Source organism: Equus przewalskii, chromosome 3 (assembly GCF_037783145.1).
Source record: "Equus przewalskii isolate Varuska chromosome 3, EquPr2, whole genome shotgun sequence".
NCBI classification, from domain to species: Eukaryota; Metazoa; Chordata; class Mammalia; order Perissodactyla; family Equidae; genus Equus; species Equus przewalskii.
In genome coordinates this window covers 114,559,177-114,582,787 of record NC_091833.1, presented here as the reverse complement: position 1 = coordinate 114,582,787, position 23,611 = coordinate 114,559,177, and the positions used below count along the sequence as shown (strand labels likewise).

At 51.3% G+C, this 23,611-nt stretch overlaps 2 long non-coding RNA genes across 3 annotated transcripts; one reads left to right on the top strand and one right to left on the bottom strand.

Moving 5' to 3' along the window:
* Nucleotides 1–886: 886 nt before the first annotated feature.
* Nucleotides 887–9,413, bottom strand: LOC139082394 (uncharacterized). Of its 2 annotated transcripts, none has more exons than XR_011538343.1 (3): nucleotides 9,243–9,413; nucleotides 8,992–9,126; nucleotides 887–4,004 (listed from the first exon to the last, which is right to left on the bottom strand). It is a non-coding gene; the product is annotated as an uncharacterized lncRNA (long non-coding RNA). The 2 variants fall into 2 exon arrangements; XR_011538342.1 differs by having other exon boundaries at nucleotides 8,992–9,129; nucleotides 9,243–9,395.
* A 10,635-nt stretch (nucleotides 9,414–20,048) lies between these two features.
* On the top strand, nucleotides 20,049–22,089 carry LOC139082678 (uncharacterized). The gene is made up of 3 exons (XR_011538889.1): nucleotides 20,049–20,086; nucleotides 20,616–20,713; nucleotides 20,982–22,089. It is a non-coding gene; the product is annotated as an uncharacterized lncRNA (long non-coding RNA).
* Nucleotides 22,090–23,611: the final 1,522 nt, after the last annotated feature.

Genomic DNA, 23,611 nt, shown 5'->3' with positions numbered 1-23,611 from the left:
GAATGCCTCCCTCACAGCTCTCAAGAGCATCCAGGGAGACAATGTTGGAGAAGGTGCATTGAAACCCGGGAAGCTCATCTGCAGAGAAGCGTTGTTGTTACACGATTATTATTACTTTGTTATTAGTGCTGACACAGGGGAGACTGCTCGACTCCGTGGGAGAGGCCACATAGACCCGGAAGTGAATTCCAGTTCTGCTTCTAGGAAGCCGTGGATCTGGGCAGATCGCTTCCTAGAACCTCAGTGTCCTGGGCATAAACATCTAGGGAGGTGTGTCCCTGGGTTCTGCAGGGGGCATGGCCGGCCTCCGGGAAAGGCCAAGGTCAGCCCAGGAGGGCAGGGCCCAGCTCGGGCAGTTCCAAAGCTGGACCAAGGTCAGGCTGCTGACCTGGCCTGCTGAGGCTGGCCCTGCCCCAGGCTGACCCTCCCTCCCACCCATCTCTGCCCCTGGCCTGCCCGAAGGGCTACCTGTCATAAGCCCCCACCCATGCGTGACCCCTCGCTGTTTCTGGGGCATTTCACTTAAACGGGGCTGTGTCCCCTTACGCAGACACACTGTCCAGCGCTGCTGTGGGCAGGCCCCATGCTTGGCCCGCGTGAGCCGAGGGCCAGCAGAGAGAGACAGACAGACAACCACAGCCACCGTCCTCTGCAATGGGGCCGAAACACAGGCTGAGGGTTGGGGGCTGGGGACAGGTCGGGCAAGGCTTTCCTGAGGAGGTGGCCTTTGGCTGGGCCTTGGAGGGCCCTGCGGCCTCGCCGTCGGCCCCCACACCGCTCCTTAAGTCCAGGTTTGTCGTTGGCTCCCAGTGCCTAACGCACGCCCGGGGCTTGGTGGGGTCCCAGTGCGTGGACAGGAGTGAATGAATGAGGGGACAAGACGAGGTGGAGATTTTATTGTCTTTATGTCAGACCCAGGATTCTTCTCAGGGAGAGGGCTCGGCTCTGGGAAGTTACCGACAGAGCCTCTTCATGTGGCAATGGGAGTGTCAGGGGACATTTGGTGGCTGAATGGTGGACAGACCCCAGTGGCTCCCAGGCATGGTGGGCCAGGCCCCCCTCCCAGGCCTTCTCCTCACTCAGGAGGTGAGTAGGGCTCTTCCCCACCTTGATGGCCCAAGGACGGAGAAGTCCTGACAGTTGGAGCCCATTCTGTGCTGTGTGACTCCAGGTCATCCACTGACTCCCCTTGACCTCACTCTTCCCATCTGTGAAATGAGATCGTGACGGCGGTGTGCCCAGGGCTGTGCGGGGCTGGCAAGGCTTAGCAGACAGCGAGGCTGTGCACCTGCAGGGCTGTCAGTCGGGGCTCCCTGCTCTCTGGAGCCCCCCAGGCTCTGTGGGGAGGCCTGTGGAGATCCGGAGTGGGCAGCTCCCTTTCCATTCGTGCTCCAGGCCCCCTGGTGCCAGCCATGCTGGCTACTGGCACCCTCTTTAATTATCACGTCTGTCCCCACACCCTGGTTCAGCTCTGTCTGCCTGAATGCACTCATTTAGGCCCCATAAAGCAGGGTGACAATAAGCCATGTCAGAGACGAGGAGAGAAGGCCTCCCAGAGGCCTCCTGGCTCAAACAGGCACCCGGGAGGGCAGGCCGGTGCTCCTGTGCGCCAGGCAGGGCCTGGGCCAGCCCCTTTCTAGAGGGGAGGTGAATGAGAGAGACGTGGAGTCCAGGAGGGTGGGAAGGAGGGAGGCAGTGAGGGCAGGAGGACAGGGAGGGGAAGTCTCGTGGGAGGCAGCCTGGACAGAGCAGCCGTGGCCTGGACACGGAGGGCCCCTGGGCCTGGCCACCCTGACAAAGCATGCAGAGGCCTGGGCGGGCCCAGTCTGGAGAGGGGGATGCGGCCAGCTTGGGAAGGCCGCCCACAGCCCACCAACAGTTCCCTCCTCCCCTCTCGCAGCAGTGGCCAACCCACACATGCTCTCTCACTCCCAGGCAAACACATATGTGCCCACCAACACACCTTCACACACACACAAACACACTTGCACACACACACGCTCACCATCACTGACCAGTGCTCACAACTTCACGTGTGTCCTCATTCATGCTCAGCTGCGTGCATACATGGTCAGCATGACCCAGGGGTTCCCCGTCGCTGGGGAGGCAAGAACAGACCCTGGCATGCAGGTGTACCCCTTGCTCCCTTCGGATGTGTGTCCCCTGGGCCCGCAGACTCCCCTGAAGCACCTGGCACTGTCCTGGAACCTCCTGGAGCTTTGGTAGAGGTGGACTTCTACCTGCAGGGACCCCACAGTCCCCACTTCAGAGCTGATCCTGCCCACCCTGCATTCATTCCCCAACCCAGACAGCGGCTGGGGCCCCGCCCTTGGAGATCCCCACAGGGGTTTCCAAGCCATGGGCCCCACTGCCTCGGTGCTATCCTGCTGCTCCCCATTGGTCCTCGTGTGACACTGAGCTTCCAGTTCATGTTGAACACCAAAAATCCACTCTCCACCAGCATCGTGAACAGAGCAGGGGTTAGGGAACGGAGGGAGGGGGAGACAGGAGGGGGCTTCACAGGACAGCAGCCCAGGCATCTCCAAGGCAGCGGTCCCCACCCCCCATGCTGAAGATGTCCAGACATGGACGACCATCATAGCAGGCAGCCTGGCCCACCTCACTCTGCCCTCCGTCCAGGTCCAGGGCAGATGTGAAGGGCCAGGGTTGACCCCACCCCAGCATCCCTTGGCCAGTGACGGCTCAGAATATTCTGCCTTGAGCGGACAAGTGAGCTCTCTTTGCTTCCGTTTCGGTCAACCCGGCTCTGTGAAAACGGATTTGTAACAGTTGCAAAATCCACGGGAGCAGAAAAGTTCGTGACACACAGTCAACGGAGGGTTCCCGATGCAAACAGCCCCTCGCCAAGGGGATGTCAAGACGACTTAAGGTCGTCATTTTCATACTTCCACAAACTTTTTTCCTACATTCATGTTTTTTAACTGTATTTTTTAATTAGCTATAATCCATAAAACATAAAAGTTGTCATTTTAAAGTATACAATTTAGTGGTTTTTAGTATATTCACAATGTCGTGCAACCATCCCCACTCTCTAATTTCAGAACATTTTTATCACCCTCAAAAGAAGCCTGTACCCGCTAGCAGTCTCTCTCCATTTCCTCCCTCCTTCCAGCCCCTGACAACCACCAGTCTACGTTCTGTTCCTATGGATTTGCCTATTTGGGACATTTTACATAAACAGAACGGTACAATAGGCGGCCTTTTGAGTCTGGCCTCCTTCACTTAGCATCACGTTTCTGAGCTTCCCCCACATTGTGGTATGTATCGATCCCTCATTCCTTTTTATGGCTGAATAATATTCCATCGTATGGATGGACCACATTTGGTTTACCCATTCATCACCGAAGATAATTTGGGTTGTTTCAAACAAACTTTTCAAATATGCTATTTACAAAATAAATTTGGTAGCATCAGCGTGAATTGACAACTCTCTGGTTATTTTCCCTATTCTGAGACTAACTCCTTTCTGTGTTTAAAAGTTTTTTCTGGGGCCAGCCCGGTGGCGCAGTGGTTAAGTGCGCACATTCTGCTTTGACAGCCCAGGGTTGACCGGTTTGGATCCCGGGTGTGGACATGGCACCGCTTGGCACGCCATGCTGTCGTAGGCGTCCCACATATAAAGTGGAGGAAGACAGGCACAGATGTTAGCTCAGGGCCAATCTTCCTCAGCAAAAAGAGGAGGATTGGTGGCAGATGTTAGCTCAGGGCTAATCTTCAAAAAAAAAAAAAAGTTTTTTCTTTTAAGAAATTATGGTGACTCTAGATGAAAATTTTAAACAAAATGTGCTTGGTGGGGAAAACTGAGTTGGCAATTCTGAATTTCCTACTCTCTCGGTCCGGGAGCCACGGGGCCGCGAGCTGGCAGAGCTTGATCAGCTGCGATGTTATTGAGAGCAGAAGGCAGGCGCTTTCACGTTTCCTTAGGGTTCCATCACCGCTGTGTTTGCAGGAATCGGAGTCTAGGTGGAGAAGGCGGTTCCAGCCTGTGGGGAAATAGGTCTTTGTGCCATCCTCCCTGCCCGGGCGGCCCTGTGCGGGGGAGGGGGCGGAGGAGGGTCCGAGATTCCATCCACTGAGTCACCGCCCTGTGGGGGGGGGTCAGACCTGCCCATTTCCCCTGTGTGCCTTGCTCCCCGGTGTCGACTCAGAAGAACAAGAAAGGACAGTTGACTGCACACTGTTGTTCCCAGATAAGCTTAGGACCCCGTCATCTGGAAATGGGCTTGGGGTGGGGTGGCGGAAAGGTGATAAGGAAAGTGGCTCCATTCGACGTGTTAAAAATTACGTGCACATAGACTGTGTTACAAGAGTAAAATAATAAAGCAAATCAAAATTCTAAAAACAGGAAAAGAAAGAAAGAATCACCTCTCATCTCATCCCTACACAAGCACTTATTCACATTTTGATGAACTTTCAATTTGCCCAAACATAAAAAAGATTAAAAAACACTATTTTCTGATTATAACAGTTGTACAGTTTCACTGTAGTAAAAATATAAAGAAAAAGGGGGAGAAAAGAAAAGTGAGTTATTATATCACAACTTACAGACAATCACTATTACGATGTTGGTGTATTTCCTTCCTGTCTTTCTTTTTTTAAGCTATTATATGTTTCATAATTGGATCATACACAATAGTGTAGCAATTTTCATAGTTTCGTAGTCTTTTTCACCTAAAATCATAGACTGAATTTCTTCAAGCTGTGAAAAATATTTGAAAACATTTTAATGCGGTACATCCAAATAGAGTTTAAACACGTTGTGTGAATAATTTTGTATATTGACTTCTTCACTTGTCATATCTTTCCCATCCTTTGGGTCATCATGCAGCTTTGACACAGCTCTCATTGCTGACTGTCATATGCAAATACATCTGTCAAGTGGAGAATCATAATTCACTCAGCTGGTACCCTCCTGAGGACAGGTCAGGATTTCTAATGATGCTTAGAAACATCTTTTTGTAAGTCAAAAGTTTCCTCTGGATAGGTTCCAACAAATGGATTTACTGGGTAAAAGAGTGAGAATAGTATTAAGCTTGTATATAAATGTAATTTTGCAGAATTTGCCTTCATAATATTGTAGGTGTGCAAAGGACCAGAAATCAACATTCTTCTGACATATAACTGGAAAGTCAAGTACAACTTTATTCAACAGATATATGTAAATAAATAAGTAGAACAAAGCAGCAGACAAGCCCTAGGGCCACCTGTCTGCAAGATGCAGTCTTAGGATCGCAGGCGTCTCCACCAAACCTTCTGGGGAAAGAGAAAAGCTCATGCAGGGGTGGCAGAAGGAAATGCGCACCCGAGTGGATCGGAAGCTGAGGACGCTCCTCCCAGGCACTTACACGCCTGCAGGTAGGTGGATGCACAACCCCCAGATGGCAGAGACTCAGCATGCACGCTGGGAAATCCTCAGGGAAGCCGGTTCACCGATGTCCCAGGGGAAACCACAGCCAATTTGGACCGCTGCCTATAAATCTGATATCTCTCTTCCTTTGGCATCCCTCCCCTGCATTTCAATAATCTTCCTCACACAGTAGTTTTAAAACATTTTTTTCTGTATTTCCAAGTTGTCTGTTACGAAAATGTGCTACTTTCGTAATTAGAGACTAAATGTCGTTTTTAAAATATTTTTTATGGTGGTAAAATATATGTTTATGTTGTGTGACATAAAAGTTACCACTTGATTTTTAAGTGTATGATTCAGTGGCATTAAGAATATTCACGATGTTGTGTAACCGTTATCATTGTCTATTTCCAGAACTTGTTTTTCATCTTCCCAAACAGAGACTCCGTGTCCATTGAACAAGAACTCCCCATTCCTCCCTCCCCACTTGTGACCTTTATTCTACTTTCTGTCTCTATGAATTGGCCCATTCTAGGGACCTCACACAAGTGGAATCATACGACGTTTGTCCTTTTGTGTCTGGCTTATTTCACTTAGCATCATGTTTGCAAAGTGCATCCACGTTGTGGTGTGTGTCAGAAGTTCATTATTATGGTTGAATAATATTCCACTGTATGGATATACCATATTTTGTTTATCCCTCCCTCTGTCCATGCGGGCTTGGGTTGCTTCCGTCATTCGGTTATTGTGTAACGCTGAACCTTGGTGTGTAGTATCTGCTGAGTCCTGCTTTCAGTTCTTTGGGGTATATGCCTAGGGGTGGAATTGCTGGATCATCTGGTAATTTCATGTTTAACTTTTTGAGGAACGGCCAAACTGTTTTTCACAGCAACTGCATGACTAAATGTCATTTAGAAAAGAAAACATTCATCTTCATATCGTTAAGCTGTCAATACTATTCAAAGTGGTCTACAGATTCAGTGCAATCCCTGTAAGAATCCCAATAACTTTTTTTGTAGAAATAGAAAAATCCATCCTAAGATTCATATAGAATTTCAAGGGACCCTGAATAGAGCAAAGTTGCTCTCACGGTTCCTGATTTCAAAACTTACTGCAAAGCCACAGCCATCTCCAAGGCGGACATATGGACCAATGGAGCAGAATAGAGAGCCCAGGAATAAAACCTTGCATATATGGGCAAATGATTTTCAACAAGAGTGCCAAGAGCATTCAGTGGGGAAAGGACAGTCTTTTTAACAAATGGCGCTGGGAAAACTGGATATCCACATGCAAAAGAATGAAATTGGACCCTTATCTAACACAATATATAAAAATCACCTCAAAATGGACCTAAACATAAGAGTTAAAATTATGAAACGATTAGAAGAAAATATTGGGGGGAAAACTTCATTATATTGAATTTGGCAATCATTTCTTGCATATGATGCCAAAAGCAGTGGCAACAAAAGAAAAAAATAAATTGGACTTCGTCAAAATTAAAAACTTTCGTGCATCAAAGAATACTATCAATGGAGTGAAAAGGCAACTCATGGAATGGGAGAAAATATTAGCAAATTGTACATCTAATAAGAGATTAATACCCAGAATATTTAAAGAACCCCTCCAACGCAACAGCAACAAAAAACAAACAACCTGATTAAAAAATGGGCAAAGGACTTGAATCGGCATTGGTTGGGCTGATCTTTGGCTCTGAGCATTCTGGCTTTTACCCGTGACTGATGCTTCTCTGAGGTGGAGGTGGCTGGCAGGAAAGGATGCCCGACTTTCCCAACAGGCTGAGTGTACCTTGCTTCCTGGCGGTGGGCTGGAGGCTTTGAAAGAAACATGAGAACCCAGAGACAGCTGGGTGGGCTCCTCCCATCTGCCTTCCCACGGCCGGCCGAGCCCAGCTTCAGCTTCAGGCTCCCCTCGGGGCTCCCGTGTCTCCCACCCCCAGCTGCAGGAATGGCTGAGTCACCCAGGCCCGGGCTGCCAGCCCTGGAATCTGAGCAGGCCTCTGCTGTCCCCAGCTTGGTGCACCGACTCCCTGGGAAGTCACCAGACATATTGGACTAGGGCCCACCCATACGACCTCATCTTAACTTAGTCACTTCTTTAAAGACCCCATCTTTGAATATAGTCACGTCCTGAGGTTACGGGGGTTCGGGCTTCAACATATGGATTTGAGGAGACACGCTTCAGCCCATAGCACTGCCCCTAATCTGACACTTGAATCCCACTACGATGCCTCTGGCAAGGGCCGCCCAGCCTCGGCTTGCACACCTCCGGTGGCAGAGAGCTCTGTACCTCCCAAGATGATAAAAGTGACTTCTAGCGGGTGGCTAGTGTCCCACGTGGAGGCTGGATCCTTTTGGCCCCCAAGAAATGGAGAAGGCCATTTCACAGTCTTGAACTTTTCAAAACAGGTTGGTTTCTCCCTAAACGGCAAGAGAGCTTGCTTGTCCTGGGAGACAAATTCAAAGGCAGACTCCGCTGGTGGAGTCGTCTGTATGTTGTTATCGGCCTCGAGCAGCGGTGGCTTCGGACCACCCCAGCAACGTCGACGCCTTGTTTGCCCAGATAAATGTCACGTCTGCTCCCAAAGGAGCCTATAAAAAAGCCACTTTGGGAGGAGGGGATGGTTTTAGGGGTGGCCACTTCGAAACTGGAAATTATTTTCTTCCCCACCCAAAAGAGTTGGATTGTTCTTGTGTGACCCCAGCCAGATGGCGAGAGGGTGTCACTAGGGACATGCAGATAAAGTCTTACACGATTCAGTTTGGCTTTAAAATCCATTCTCAGAGCTCAGCAAATGAAGCCTTTTTTTTTTTTTTTTACCCTGACGTCATTCTATTTTTCCTTAAAATTTTTTTCACATTACAAACATAATACGTGTTTCTTGTAGACAGTATGGAAAATATGGTACGACATAAAGAAGAAAACAATGATCTTTACTTCTGTCACCAGAAACAGTCTCTGTTAACACTTTGATGCATTTCTTGCATTTCTCTCTCTCAATGGGGCTATACCTTAAAAAAAAAAAGGTTGCCTGGTATGTCTCACACCCACGAGATCTGACTGATGGAGCTGTACACGAGACAGACAAGGCCCACCCTCTTGGAGCTCACTGTCTACATGGGAGACAGAAAATCAAATATAAATGAGCTTTCGGGTTGTTTCCAGTTTTCCTGTTACAAACAAGAGTGCAGTGGGCATTGTGAGAGCCAAGTGTCTGAAAACACACATATTGATTGCATCAGGATAATTTTCTATCATTGGAATTTATGAGACAGGGATTTTCGTGTTATTAAAAAAACTGCGATGGTCATCTTTATGCATACTTGTGTTAATATTGTGTTGATATTATCTGATAAATACTTTCTCTGCCTGCATTAGACAATTCTCAATTACAGGCCCAGAGATTCTCTGCAACAGAAGGGATTCTGCAGCCTTCCTGTCTAGGCTAACCCCTCATCCCGCTCCAGTATCCAGCTTACATGCCCCCAGGGACAGAGAGCTCATTTCTCCCTCAGGGGGTTCATTCCACCCCTGCATGCCTCTGCCCTGGGAAACGTTCCCCTATACTGAAAAGAAATTGGTCCTCCTGGGCTTCCACCACTCACCCTGGTTCTTGAGACCATGCAGAGCAAATCCAGGCCCCACCTCATCTTTGCAAAGACCCTGCTGAGCTTGTGGCCAGCTCCACGTCCCCTCAGAGGTCCGTCCTGCACGTGCACAGCTCCCATGGCTCCCGCTCCCTGCTGATGGCAGTTCCTTTCTTGGGACACCACCCAGGGATTACTTCACCTCCCCGGGGGTGCCTTCCCTGACCAGCCCTCCCCCAGGAGCCCCTGCGCCCCCTCCATGGAAGCACCTGTCGCTTTTATTGCCTCTCTCCTTCGCAGGGCGGCTTCAGCTCCATCTCTGCATCCAGTGGGCGCCGGATAAAAACCTGTTGAACAAACAAATGGAGGGTGAGATTCCAGTGCCTGTATCTTGGACAAACTCTGTGACCTCAGCAGAGCACGGGTTGGACCTTGGCTCCTTGCCCTGTGCTGTAAAGTGGGCACAAAGTCCGTGTCCTGGATTGTTGGTGTGCGAGAAGTGTTCACTGGGCACATACCATGACCCTTGCCCTGTGCTGAGAACCGGGAACGCAGGGGTGAACAAGACAGGCCGGGTCCTGGCCTCCACGGCGCTTCCACTGTAGCAGAAATACGAACATGACCTCCATGAGTCTAGGAAGGAGTTACACGGGTGCTGGGCAGAAAGACCGGGGAGCACTAGGAGCATGTGGCCAGGGCAGCCCACCCTGACACGGGGCTGTTCCAGCTGAGACCCGAAGGAGGAGGACCCTCACTTGAAGGGAGCGGAGTGCAGCAGAATTCCAAGCCCAGGGGACAGCGGGGGCAAAGGTCTTGAGATAGGTCAAAGCCAGGGCCACCCAAATATTGGCCAGAGGTCATGCAAAGGGCCTTGGCTTGTTCATTCAGTCAACATTCACAGAGCAACAGGGTGTGCCAGGCTCGGGCTGCTTGTGGGTTCCGGGTACCCTGGCGAGGAATCTGGCCCCTCCACTGCCCTGAAAGAGCTTAGAGGTCGGTGGGGAAGAGCAGATGATTCAAAAAATGTAGCATGATTCCTGCCTGTGTGCCCTGATCTCATTAATTTGGTAGTTGGCCCATTGAACTGCGGCTTCATGGGTTCATAGGTTGACTTCTTAATAAAGTGTTGGTTCGTTCATTCATTCACCTGACAAATCTTGTCTGGGGCCTTCTGTGAGCAGGCGCTGTGCTGGGCTCTGGGGAACGGGCATGAACGAGACAGACAGCTCTGGGATCTCCGAGATAAATGCTGCATATGGGGAAAATCAACAGGTCCGTGAGACGGAGAGCGGCCAGTGGCGGCAGATCCCGGTCCAAGGAGGAACCACTGAAGCTCAGGCTTGAAGGAGGAGGAGACCTCCCCACAAAGATCAGAGGAGCAGTCCGTGCAAAGGCCCAGTGCCAGAGTGGGCTCGGCCTGTCCATGGCTCAGAGGGAAGCCTGCTCTCAAGGGAGCTGAGCAGCGGCTCTGCCTGTTGAACACGTGTTTTGCTCTTAACAAATCACCCCCCTAATTCAAAGGGGCTGCCAATGAAGAGGTGCCCCCGTCTCTGGCCACACACAGTGCCTGCGTCTTCCTGGAAACCAGCAGAGCGTGCGGCCCCGCGGCTGGCACAGCCTCCGCCTCCAGGCCTGAGCGGCGGGCGATGGCAGGGCGAGAACAGGGCTGCATTGTGAGCGCCCCCAGGATGCGCGGGCCAGCAGAAGGCCTGAGTGTGTCCAGGCGGACAGGCGGGAGCTCAGAGGAGCTCACTGAGCCCTGGTCACCAGGCCAAGAGTGCAGCCAGGAAGAAACAGGTCTTTATTAAGGGAGGCCCGGCACGGCCTGAAACGGAGGACGGGCCAGGCCATCCATCTGTGGCCTTCTCGAGGCTTCGTGAGAGGTGGCGGGCTGGAAGCAGGGCCACAGTGTGTACAGACACAGCAAGTCTACCCTTATAGTCCACAGTATGTCTTACACGGGGGAATTCACACACACACACACACACACACACACACACACGCGTGCGCGCGCGCGCACGCCCCCTCATCCCCCTTCTCTCCTCCTCCCTCCCCCAGGACAGAAAAAAATTGTAAATGCAAGGTGATTGCCAGTGAATAATGCCTGTGGCCTGTGAGGCGCCTCTCTCCTCAGCTGAGTTGAATGGCTCCCCAACAATCCTGCGAAGTAGGTGCCCCTAGTAATCCCGTTCTACAGATGTGGAAACTGAGGGTCGGAGAGCATCAGCAACTTGGCCGTGTTCACAGCCGGTAAATAATGGAACAGGGATGGAGTCCAGATGTGCCTGAGCCCCGTGCCTGTGCATGTCACCCCACGGGATGTGTGTGTGTGTGGTCTGGTTGTTCCAGGACACATCCAGAAACTTGACCTGGTCAGGACACACAGGGTGGGCTGGCTGTGCGGACTGGCCAAGCTTACTGGCAGCTACTTTTGGGAAAACGGGCCCCAAAGTAACCCCCTGGCAGTTCAGGGTGCCCTGCAGGCTAGGGCAAGTCCTTCATGGGCTCAGGGCCTTGGGGAGCTGGGTCAGGCCCTGGAAGGCTGGAGGGCAGGACAAGGAGCAGAGTCCCAGGGGGAGGGTACGGGGGGAGGGGGCGTTCAGGAGAGATGCTCGGGGGTATGCTGGCCCTCCTGGCCACCTGCCTGGGAAAGGAGACTACTGTTCATGACGCTGTGACCTCTTCACTGTCCACCTGCCTCTGACTGGACCCTCCCTCCCACTGTCCTCCAGGGGAGCCCCAAAGGGTCTCTCAATCAAACCGCCTTTTGCCTTGTTTGGGCCTTCCTGGGGACAGATTTCAAGGCCCCAGGACCGGCTCCTTCCGGGCCCTCACCTCCTGCCTCTCCGACTTTGGACTTGGCCCTCTGAGGAAGCTCTCTGAGTACACAGGTCCTGGGCACGCCTCCTGCCCCTGTGCCTGCAGTTTGTCTGCAAGAAGCCTTCCCCTGACTGTTCCACCGCAGGGTCCCCGCTCACCCCAAGGCTCCAGGACTCGGGCAGGCCTCCGCCCTGACACCCAAGCTGGTGAAGGCGCCTCTCTGGGCCCCCAGCCCCCGAGCGTCCCCTGCCCAGCGCTGGTCATAGTGGAGACGGACGACTGTCTGGCCCACTCCAGAGCTGCTCTCCTCTCAAGGGAAAGGGGTGTGGTCTTGTTACTCTGGCTTAGGGAGCAAATCACGCCCCCCCACAACCATTTAAGCTCTCAGATTCCATGGGTCAGGAATTCAGGCTCATCTCTGCCCCACGGCCCCTGGGGCCTCAGCTGGAATCATCTGGAGCTTCGTTCATGCCAGGCAGTTGATGCCGGCTGTCCACCCGGGGCCTCAGTTCCTCTCCCCGAGACCTCATCGCCGTGTGGGCTGGTTGGGGCTTCCTCACAGCACAGTGGCCAGTGTCCCCCAGGGTGAGCATCCCCAAAGATGGAGGTGGGTGGAGCTGGGCTCCAAGGGGAGCAACACACCCGCCACTGCTTGGTGGGAGAAATGTCCAAGTCATGGTGTAAGGAGGGCAAGTGGGATCGTCTGCTGCACACAGCACCCCCTGAGCCCAGCACAGGGCCGGCCCCCAGCAGGCAGTCAGGAGATTTCTGTCACTTGGCTGAGCTCACATAGCCCCATCACAGTCTCCAGATGAGGAAACTGAGACCCAGAGAGTTGCAGCAACTTACTCAAGGCCCTCAGCTCCGGGGACACCAGTCCAGCTGCACCACACTTCCCACTAGTGACCAGAGGTGGGATGTCCAGGAAGGCAAGGCCTGTGAACCTGCATTGGCATTGGGGGGCTGGGGGGAGGGGACAGCTGGCCCTGCCCCTCCTGGGACGCGTGGGCAAACTCTTGGACACTGGCAAATTCTGGTGGGATCACAGAGTGGGATCAACGCACATTTGTGTTGTCTCTCTCTGTCGTTCTGGTGAGCCCCCATCAAGGATGCCCTTAGGTATCTCTGTGGTCACTAGGGGGCTGTGTGGACAGACGGGACCTGCTGCCTGCGGAGGGGCCCTGGGGCTATCGGATGACCACCGGCTGTAACTCCTCTCTGAGTTATTCAGGGAAGCCATCCAATGACTGCCATGGTCCCCAGGGTGAGGGCCACAGTCATTGAAGTGGCTTGGGGCCCCACCTGCTCCCTGTGCCCCCGACCCACCAGCCTCAAATTGTCAAGGCCCCACCGGTTTCTGCTACCTGAAGGCGACCATCAGCTGGACAAGACGCCCACCCTCTGCAGGCCTGTGGGAGTCAGAGCAACACCCAGCTGCAGGTGCCTCACGCCCACCTTGTGCTAACCTGCTTTTTTCTTTTCAAAAACGTAAAACTGTATTTTTATAAGTTGATTGCACAGTGATGACTCTGCTGTATTATTCGTGCTCTCTCTGTCCCTGGGTGTTTGCACATGCTGTTCTCTGTCTGGAGTGCCCTTCCCCCACCCATCTCTCTCTGGCAAACTTCTACTCATCCTGCAATGTTCAGCCCAGTCATCGCCTCCTCCAGGAAGCCATTCCTGACTGCCCACCCCAACCCTGGATCTCACATAGAAAGCCAATGTTTCTTCTTGTGACCACCTAGATGACTCTTGAGCTGTCTCTCACTCCTGCTGTCCCTTGAAGACGGGACTGGGTCTTATTCACGTCTATGTCCTCCATGCCCAGGTCAGTGTCCGGCATATGTTACATACTGCAAACAATGTTTGTTGAATGAAGAAGTAAAGAATGCGTGTATAGATTAGGCCATCCAGGGGCGTGGTTAAGAGTGCAGACCTGGAGCCAGCCTGCCTGGGTCCTACTTCCATTTCCACCATTGACAGGCTGTGTGACCTTAGATAGTTTTCTTGGCTTCTCTGGGCCTCAGTCATCTCAAAGGCTAGGACAGTCGGAAAGCTATGTGGGTCTGCCAGCTCCTATCCATGAATTTCACCAAGCAGTGAGCTTGTTGTTTTTTTAAAGTCTCAGCTAATTCTAAGACTAGAAGGAAATAGATTCTAAGACTAGAAGAAAAGATCAACCTCAGTGGATGCTCTGAGACGGGGAAAGAGTGCTGGAGTGGGAGCCTTGGGTAACGGTGGGCGTGGCAGCGAGCGAGTCTCGTCCTGACTCTCAGTTTCCGTTTTTTTGTCTGTCACATGGTGGTAGGGGGGAGCTGGACCGCATGTGGACCTGACCCAGGGCTGCTTCCCCAGGGGCCTATGGGCCCACAGCAAGATGAGGAAGAGAGTAATATGCAGAGAATTGACTGCCTGACAGAGCTGTCCGACATCTTTTAGACCTAACAACAGAAAATATGGCCTTGGTTGTAGCCCTCTGCTTTCTCAGCTCAGTCTCCCAGTAATTCACTGGTGGTGTATTTTATGAAAGAGGAGGCCCGTGGAGGATGGGGGGTGGATGCTGGCCCGGCTCTGCAGCTGGCTCAGAAGGGCTCAGGGAGAGAGGATAGGTGAGGACCGAGGTCAGTCGAGTCCCAGTTCCCAAAGGCCCAGAAGCTTCCTTGCGGTCTGAATGCCCCTCAGCCTCCCCGAGCCAGCCTCCCTCTGGCCCAGCTGGCCCATATCCAAGACCGCGCTCCATTCTCCCAGTGCCCAGACTAGAGACCTGGCTCAGCCTGGACTCCCCTCCCCTCCCCCGCCCCACGAGGCCGGTCCTCAAGTCCTGCCCCTTCTTCCTCCTCTGCGTCTCTAGGTGCACCCCCCTCTCCCGCCCGCCTGGACTGCAGCACAGCCTTGTTGGCAAATAAGAGGCATAAACTGCAAGAGAAGCAAAAAGTTTATTTGGGGCTCTTGAAAGGTGCAATTTGGGGAGCACAGATTCAGGTAGAAACCCAAATAGGGTCCCGCTAGGGGGTAAAAGTCAGGGGCTTTTAAAGGCAAAGAGTGGGGGTCGTATCACAGAGAACGCTCATTGGAGGTGGAGGCAGAGAGCTAGTCTTGGCTGAACGTTGATTGACTCTTGATTCCATCTTCGGAAAGCCCACCATCCTCAGTCTTTGTGACCAGGGTGTCCGTTCTCCTGCTGACTTCTCACACAATTGCTTGTAAACAATTGCCCTTTTGGCCCAGTCCCAAGGTTCGGCCCAGCTCAAGGTTCCAGACAGCCGGGCAGTTCCTCTGGAGACGCAGCTGCAACTCGTAAAATGGCTCCCCTAAAGTCAGTTTCCAGAGCCTCCTGCCTGGCCGCCCAGCTTCCAGGCCTGCAAACCACCCCCATGCCACCTACCCTAGAGTGATTTGTCTAAAGTCACAGATCCATCCCCAGCTCACACCTGCTGTCACCTGCTGCCGCCTGTCTTTGTTGAGCGTCGGCTGTGTGCCAGACCCAAAATGCCCCTGACCTCCCTGAGTCCCCACGGCAACCCCGGGAGGCGGGGGATGGTTGCACCCACTTCACACATGAGGAAACTGAGGCTGGGCTCGGGGGGACGCGTCCACGGTTCCCCAGGTAGGAAACCGAAGGGAAGTGGTGAAGAGACATACAGATCTGAACCCAGGCCTGCCGATGCCCAAGGCCCTGCTCTTCCCCTCACCAGGCCACCATCCATGGGATCGAGTGTAAATGTCATGAATCGTCACTAAAAAAGTTTGTCACCTGCCCCGTGCATTAGCCCCGTCTCTTCTCCTCCTGCCTCAGGCCCCCAGGGTCCTGTCCACACCAGCTTCTCAAGGAGGCCTCCCAGCCTCCTCTTGCTCGCTCTGTCTGCTCCAGCTGCATCACCACCCTCACCAGGTGAAGTCCCCACCCCGAACGCCCCCTTCCCGTAAATATAGGGACTGCCAGACACTGCTGTTAGCACATTAGAATAGCTCATTGAATCCTCACGTGAGCCTTTCAGTAGGATCACCATCATTTTACAGATAGGGAAACTGAGGAACAGATAAAGCAAATATGTTTCCAAGACAACACAGCCGAAAGTGGTTGAGCTGGGTTTTGACCCCACATGGTCTGGTTCAATGGCTTCACCGTCCCACCTCTTATTTGTTGCTCCTGCCTTCTCAAGAGATGCAGCCGCCCCCTCCTCACCCCTGGCTGGGGTCTCCCATAGCCCCCATGCTTCTCTCTGCTGTAGTATTTAGTAAACTGTCTCAATACATGCACACGCATGCATGCACGCACATGCACACACACGCACATGTGTCCACAGACCTCCACCTGAAAGAGCGTGGCTTTTTGTCTCCTTATGTTAGGGTCCTGTATGAGCTCCGCTTCACCACCCCAGATTAATCCAGTGAAAGTCAGGATGAATGGCCAGGACGTGGAACCCCCACACATAGAATGCTTAACACCTGACACGAGGGCCTTCCTTCCCTGTCTTCACTCCAACCTATTGCCACCACAGGGCCTTTGCACTTGCTGTCCCCTTCTGCCTTAGTTGCTGTGCCCTCAATCACAGTCAGCCACTTCCTTCTCTTGGTTCATGTCTCAGCATGGATGACACCTCCTGCCACCTGCCTTCTCCATCCTGGACCATCCTGGAAGCAGGACCGGGTAGCATAGGCATGGGGAGTGAGATGATGTAGTGGTCAGTGTGTGTGTGCTGGAGTGGCTTTCCAGAGCATCTAGGGCACCCCTGCTCACAGCCAGATTAGAAGCAAATGACATCTTCTCTGTGCTTCTGCTCCCCATCTGAAAAGTGAGGATCACCTCTCAGTACTCACCTAGCAGGGCAGAGCAGGAGAATGTGGGCAGAGGGCTCAGCATAAGGCTGAGTTCATGCTGACTGTGGAATGTGGAAACTGAGGCCAAAGGGAACCACTGCCCAGGGTGCCTGCAAGTTGGGCCTCGGAGCCCAGGGCCCCGCTGCCTGGAGCAGAGCTTCCAGCCTGAACAGAGCCAGGAGCCCAGGAGGAAGGAGGGAGGCAGTCCAGGCCTCTTCCCTAGCAGGGAAGATAGTCAATACCGAGAACCAAAGGAACGAGCTCCTGACACGTGCAACGACCTGGACAGAACTCAAGGGCATTATGCTGAGTGAACAAAGCCACTCTCGAAAGACTACATGCTGTGTGGTTCTGTTTATATAACACTCGAAATTAAAAATATATGACCATGGAGAGCAGATCAGCGGTTGCCAGGGGTTGGAGTGGGGAGGGGCGACCACCAAGCGGATAGTGCAAGGGAGTTTCTTTGAATGACAGAACAGTTCTGTATCCTGATCTGGGTGGTAGTTACACAAATCTGTACGTGCCATAAAACTCACAGAACAATATACGAAGAGAACAAGTGAGTGCATGGAAAAACAGCAGAAATCCGAATAAGGCCTGTAGTGTAGTTAGGAGTATCGTGCCAATGTCAGTTCCCTGCTCTTGATCATTGCATGATGGTTATGCAAGATGCTGCCATTGCGTGGTGCTGGGTGAAGGGCACTCGGGAGCTCCCTGAGCTATTTTTGCAACTTCTATGGAAGTATAAAACTACTTCAAAATAAAAAGTTTAAAAAAAGCCCAGAAAACACTAAGACTACTTCATCTAAAAACAGCAGAATATACATTTTTCTCAAGCTCACATGGAACATTTGCCAAGATAGACCATATTCAAGATAGACTGTAAAATGTATCTTAAACTTAAAAGAATAGAAATCATCCAATGTATGCTCTCAGACCACAGTGGAATTAAAACAGAAATCAGTAACAGAAAGATAGCTGGAAAATCCCAAAATTCTTGGAGATCAAACAATACTCTTCTAAATAACACATGAGTCAAAGAAGAAATCTCAAAACAAATTTTAAGATATTTTGAGCTAAATGAAACTGAAAATACAACTTATTAAAATTTGTGGGGTGCAGCAAAAGCAGTTCTTACAGGGAAATTTATAGCATTGAATGCATTTATTCAAAAAGAAGAAAGATCTAAAATCAATAATCTAAGCTTCTACCTTGGGAAATTAGAAAAAGAAGAGCGAATTAAATCTGAAGTAAGCAGAAGAAACGAAAAACACTGGGAGGGACCTGCTCCCAGTTTCAGTGGTCTGTGTGCAATATATCATTAGGATTCTAGGTGGCACGCCTCCCATAGGGCCGCATGTTTGGCTTTAGGCGTCAATCAATGCCTGTCTGCAGCCTGAGTGTGCCAGAGCACCTATTTTGGTTTCTGTGGAGTCTCTGAAATTTTTCTTGTCTCTGAAGTCGGAGGTTGCACCCAACCTCTGCCTCGCGCTGGCAGAGCGGGTTGGGCAGGTTGCGTATCCCTCTGAGCCTCGATGGGCTCACCTGTGCACACTGTGAGGCAAGGGTCCAGCTTGGCGCTGCACAGGTAAGAGCATCACCTAAAGGTGAGCCGTTGCTGGAGGGGCAATACGCAGCACTCTTTCCTGTGCTCTGAGTTCATTGCTTGTGTGCTGGGATGGAGATGGGCTTATCCCTGTGGGCAAAGAGCTGCTACTTGGGCCTCCTGCCCTCGGCCAGGGAGACTGGGTTTCCCGAGGAGACCTCAGCGGCCAGCTGGAGGGACCACCGCCCACACGCCCACCAAGCCAAAGCCATCAGAGAGGAGGAAGCCGCCTGGGGGCAGCGGCTATAATTCCGCACCTCCACCCAGCCACGAAACAGGACCGGGGTGCCCGAGTTGGCGCCCAGCACCCAGATAAATCACTCCTTCCCCTGGGGGGATTAGGGGGGAGGGGTGGACAGGAGAGCCCAATAACGATGCAGGAAGGCTGGAAAATGGAGAGCCTGCTACAGTTGTTGTTATTGCTGTCGGCATTTTCTCCATCATCGTCATCATCTGCTCTGGAAAAACTCTGCCTCCTTACCACCTCCCACGCATCAGGACGGCCATGATCAAAAAACCCCCAGAATAACAAGTGTTGGCAAAGATATGGAGACACTGGAACACTTGTGCACTGTTTGCGGGAATGTAAAATGGGGCAGCCACTGCGGAAAACAGGATGGCAGTTCCTCAAAAAGTTGACAATAGAACTACCTTATGATTCAACAATTCCACTTCCAGGTTTATACCTAAAAAAATGGAAAGGAGGGTCTCAAAGAAATATTTACACCCCTGTGTCCCTAGCAGTGTGGTTCACAACAGCCAGAAGGTGGGAGCAACCCAAGTGCCAACAACAGATGAACCGATCAACAGACTGTCATATATGCACACAATGGAATATTATTCAGCCTTGAAAAGGAATGAAATCCTGTCACATGCTGTAGCATGGATGAACCTTGAGGACATTATGCCAAGTGAAATAAGCCAGTCACAGAAAGACAAATAGTGTGTGATTCCACTTACATGAGGTCCCCAGAGCAGTCAAATGCAGACAGACAGACAGTAGAATGGTGGGGCCAGGGGCTGGGGGAGGGGAAGGGGGAGTTCATGTTTAATGGGGACAGGGTTTCAGTTTGGGACGATGAGAGTTCTGGAGATGGATGTGGGTGACAGTTGCAAAACAAAGTGAATGTGCTTAATGCCACTGAACTCAACACTGAAAAATGGTAAATTCATGTTATGAGTGTTTTACCACAAATTTTTTTTTTAAAAAGAATAAAGACAATGATTGAACTAAAAAAAAATCAGTAAAAAAAGAATACTTACATTTCCAACTTACGTGCCTTCCTGAACAATCTTACAGAGCAGTAGTGGCTGGCACCTGAAACTCAACACGTTCCAAACTCCTCATAATTCTCATATCACTAACAGCCCACTCCCAAAACACCTCCCATCCTGCTGTTTCTTATCTGAATTGATAGTGTCACAAGGAACAATATGCTATTGAGAAAGTCTACCAGTACGCATTTCCATAATCTGGAAATTGTGACAGATATTTTGAGGGAGAGGAGGCTGCCTTTCTTTTTTCCCTGAGAAAACACTAAAATAGGTTTTCTGGTTTCACCAGGCCAAGGAGCTGAATTAACATCACGGAAGCCTGTAGGATACAGATCTCGCCATTTCCACCCTCCCTGGTCCTCATTGTCGACTTGCTCATCCTCGTGTCCCCTGTCATTCATTCAGCAAATAGGCTGGAGTGCTTGCTCTGTGCCAGGTGTCGTGCCAGGTGCCATGGATTCTGCAGTGCACGAAATGGCCAAGTCCATGCTCCTTGCCCAGTGGGGGAGATAGAAAAAAACAACAGGCAAATAAAGAAAGGAGCATGCTCATTCCGCGTTGTGGGAAGTCAGGAGGACAGCAAACAGAGTGAGTGACATGGCCCTTGTCTACTGTCTGGTCAGGCTGGGCACTCCTATCCCTCCTTCCTCCCCTCCCATGCCCCGTGCCAGAAGAGCAGCCAGCTGTGCCTTGGGGTACAGCTGTGGTCCTCACACTGTGAGCCCCTCGGGGGTGGACAGGGCCTGGTGGCTCCAATCTCCAGCACCCAGGGCTAGCGATGGCCGGGTACTGGTGTGTTTTACTTCCTGAGGCTGGGCTGGACCGGCTGCTTTCAGGCGGCCTTTCCTGCTCCCGCAGCGGCCCCTGCTGGGGCAGAGCTGTTCCTGAGGCCATGCGGATGCGCCCACTCCCACAGGAGGGGCCTTGGGGACCTCAAGATTCCTTTCCTCCTGCTCGCTTTGTGACCACAGACTCACCCTTCCCCTCGGAGAATGAAGATCATAAAGAAGAGTCTCTGATTCTAGAAGAAATGCATTTCCTTCTCTATTACTGGCACGAACGATTTAGGTCACTTGGGAAAATATTTTTTAACAAATGATTTTTAACCTTTCGGCAGGTGAAAGAAGCCTCTTTAGAAAGAGAGTGCTACGTTCTCTATCACATCGCCGAGGCACGACTGAAAACAAGACCTTCTCGGAGCCCGCAGGAATGCTTGTAAGGATTTAAGAAGTCCAGTTCCTGAAACCAGTGTTGGCCTAAGTTGGCGTCTGACCTTCTCTCCCAGCGGCCTGTCGAGCTCTTAGGAGAAGAACCGCATCTTCTTTTTCTTTGTGTCCTCAGATCTCCCGCGGTGCTTGATTTCTCAGCAAACATTTGGTTAAATTACTGTATTGACCTGTCTGGCTCCTATTCCTTATGGGGTGCTTAGTTTTCGTCTAGTCGTTCACTCACTCCTCCAGTCTGACAGTCATTCATTCAACAGATACCCGGGTGTGCCGGGCACGGGTTACCTGCGGAGAAAACGGCCGAGATGGAGTGGGACGGACAGAGCCCATGCTCGCCTGGAGGCGGGGGAGGCAGACAGTAATCAGATGACGGCTCAGACACCATCACCATGAGAGTTGTGAAGGGAGCACGCCGGGCATCTTCCAGGATCAAGGCAAAGCTGGAGGGGTTGTGAGCAAGGGGAGAGAGGCCCAAGCCAAGGTCAGTGAGGGGGCAGAAGCCAGATCCTGTAGGGCCTGGCAGGCCATAGGACTGCATTTGGATTTTATTCTAATGTAATGAGAAGCTAATGAGGGTTTTTGGCAAAGCCCAATATATCTGGTTTATGTTTTTTGGTGTGGTATTTTTTTGCTGAGGACTGAGCTAACATCTGTGCCAAACTTCCTCTTTTTTATGTGGGATGCTGCCACAGCTTGGATTAATGAGCGGTGTGTAGGTCCATGCCCCGGATCTGGGCCCGCAAACCCCAGGCCACTGAAGCAGAGAGTGTGGCCTTAACCATTACGCGACCCAGCCAGCCTCTGATTTATGATCTTTAAACAGCCTTTCGGCTGCTGTGTACTGTGTGGAGAGGGGCTTGGAGAGGGGAGGGAGAAAGATGGGGCAGCGGTGGACTGGACAGAAGGGGTTTTACTGGGGGGCGCCTGCAGTCATACTGGTGAATTGGATGTTAGCTCTAACCACTAACAGCAGATCACTCTAAGTCCATGTCTTTAGAAGCTACTGCTGTGAAAGACTCCATGGGGCGAAGTTTCTGGAAAAAAAGTGGGGGCAATGAGGCAAATACGACCAAGCTGGGCTCCGCTTGCTTATGACTTGTGTCTCATGTCCAAAGAGAGCTGGTGACCCGGACTCCCGGTCTGCCATCCTGAGCCCGTCTTCCTCCTTACTCACTTTCAGCAGCAGGAAAAAATCCTTGGGAACCAATGCTTTTCACCTTCCCACGCTGCCCCTTCTGACGGCTGTTTAACCAAGCTAGTTTTAACCTGTAAATTCCAGACCATTATTACTTTTTTTCCCTCTCAGGATGTCTCTTGTGTCTCAAGAAATACCTGTTTTTACAAATAAAGTTTTATTTGCACACAGCCTGCCCATCTGTTCACATATCGTCTGCAGCTGCTTTTGCACTATAAGGGCAGAGCAGTTGTGAGACCACACGGCCTGCATTCTATTTACTGTCTGGCCCTTCAGGGACTTTGCTGACCCCTGTCCTAGATCATACAGTTAGCAGGTTCACACCAGGCTGTCTGACTCCAGGACCCGCACTCTTAAGTCTGTGATGGACCCACCTCTTCACACACAGCCAAGACCCATATTCCTCAAAGTTCTAGCTTGGGGAGAAAGCAGCCAGAAGGTGCTTACTAGCTTAATAGTACTCGATACTATTGTGTGTGTATAAACTGACTGCTTGATGCCTGAGGCCGCCCCTGGACTAAGGCGATGTCCTACGGACTCCTGAAAACTCTAAGTGGTTATTGTGCTCTTGGGTGTGGGACTGAAGAAGCAGCTAACTGACTCCAGTGTGATTGGTGGGGTGCCCCTCTCAAGCTTTATTAGACCCCATCCTCATCCTTGTTGATTCTTCTAGAAAGTGGGGGAGCTCCAGACCCCAGCAGCAGAGATGGTCTGCAGGGATCACCCAGGATGACAACTGTGCTTCCCCCTTCAGCTCCGGGAGGGGGGGCCCCTCCCAACTTGTTACTGACTTATGAAGAGGTGGAAGGACCAATTTTCCGAGAGCCAGAAGGGCCCTCTAACTTCCAGCTGGTCAGGGGTGGGAGAGGAGGGAGCCAGGAGGTCTGAAGGGGGCACTGCCAGAGAGCAGGGGTGTGCCCGGCTCTCCCAACCCCAATTCTCGAGACAGACAAATGACCTTCATTAGTACCTGTCTCGTACTGTGCAAACCAGCACCGAGTCCCCATTCCAACAAGGCCCTGCACTAACTCCTACCTAGAAACCTCAGGAAAAACACCGAGTGACCAAGGGAATTTCAGAACGCAAGGTCCCTTAGTGATCAGCTGCAGATATATTCAGGTAAGTTGTCATCTAAACCAGGACTTTTTTTAATGTATTGCCAGGAAATTATAAATGATTAGCTTTAAAAATTGTTAAGTTGAACTTCATTCTTTTACTGGTTATTATACTTTTAATTTTATCAATCCAATTTGCTTTTTTGTATGTAACAGAAGTAAATATCTAAACATTACATATACCTAATAAAGAAAGTTTTACTTTATAGCACACTTGCTAACTTAGGCTTTCTGGAATTTAGGATTTCTATTAACAGATATTAAATCTCAGCTTTAAAATTATTCTAATTTTTCATAATGTCCTAATTACTACCTACTTTTTAATATTAACCACAAGTTAAAAAACCATTTTAGCAACACAGATGTTCCATAAGGAAGCTATTTTCACGTCAGTGGCCGAGGCCACGTCACAGGGACATACGAACCACGTACGGCAGCGCCCAGCAGCTGCCAGATATTCACTGCAGCTTACTTGTTCTTCCAGCTTCTAAATTCAGGAGTTCCTTAATTTGTCATCAATAAACAAAAAACATCAACGTGTGACGTGTAAGGTCCAGGAAAGCGCAGGGCAAGATTA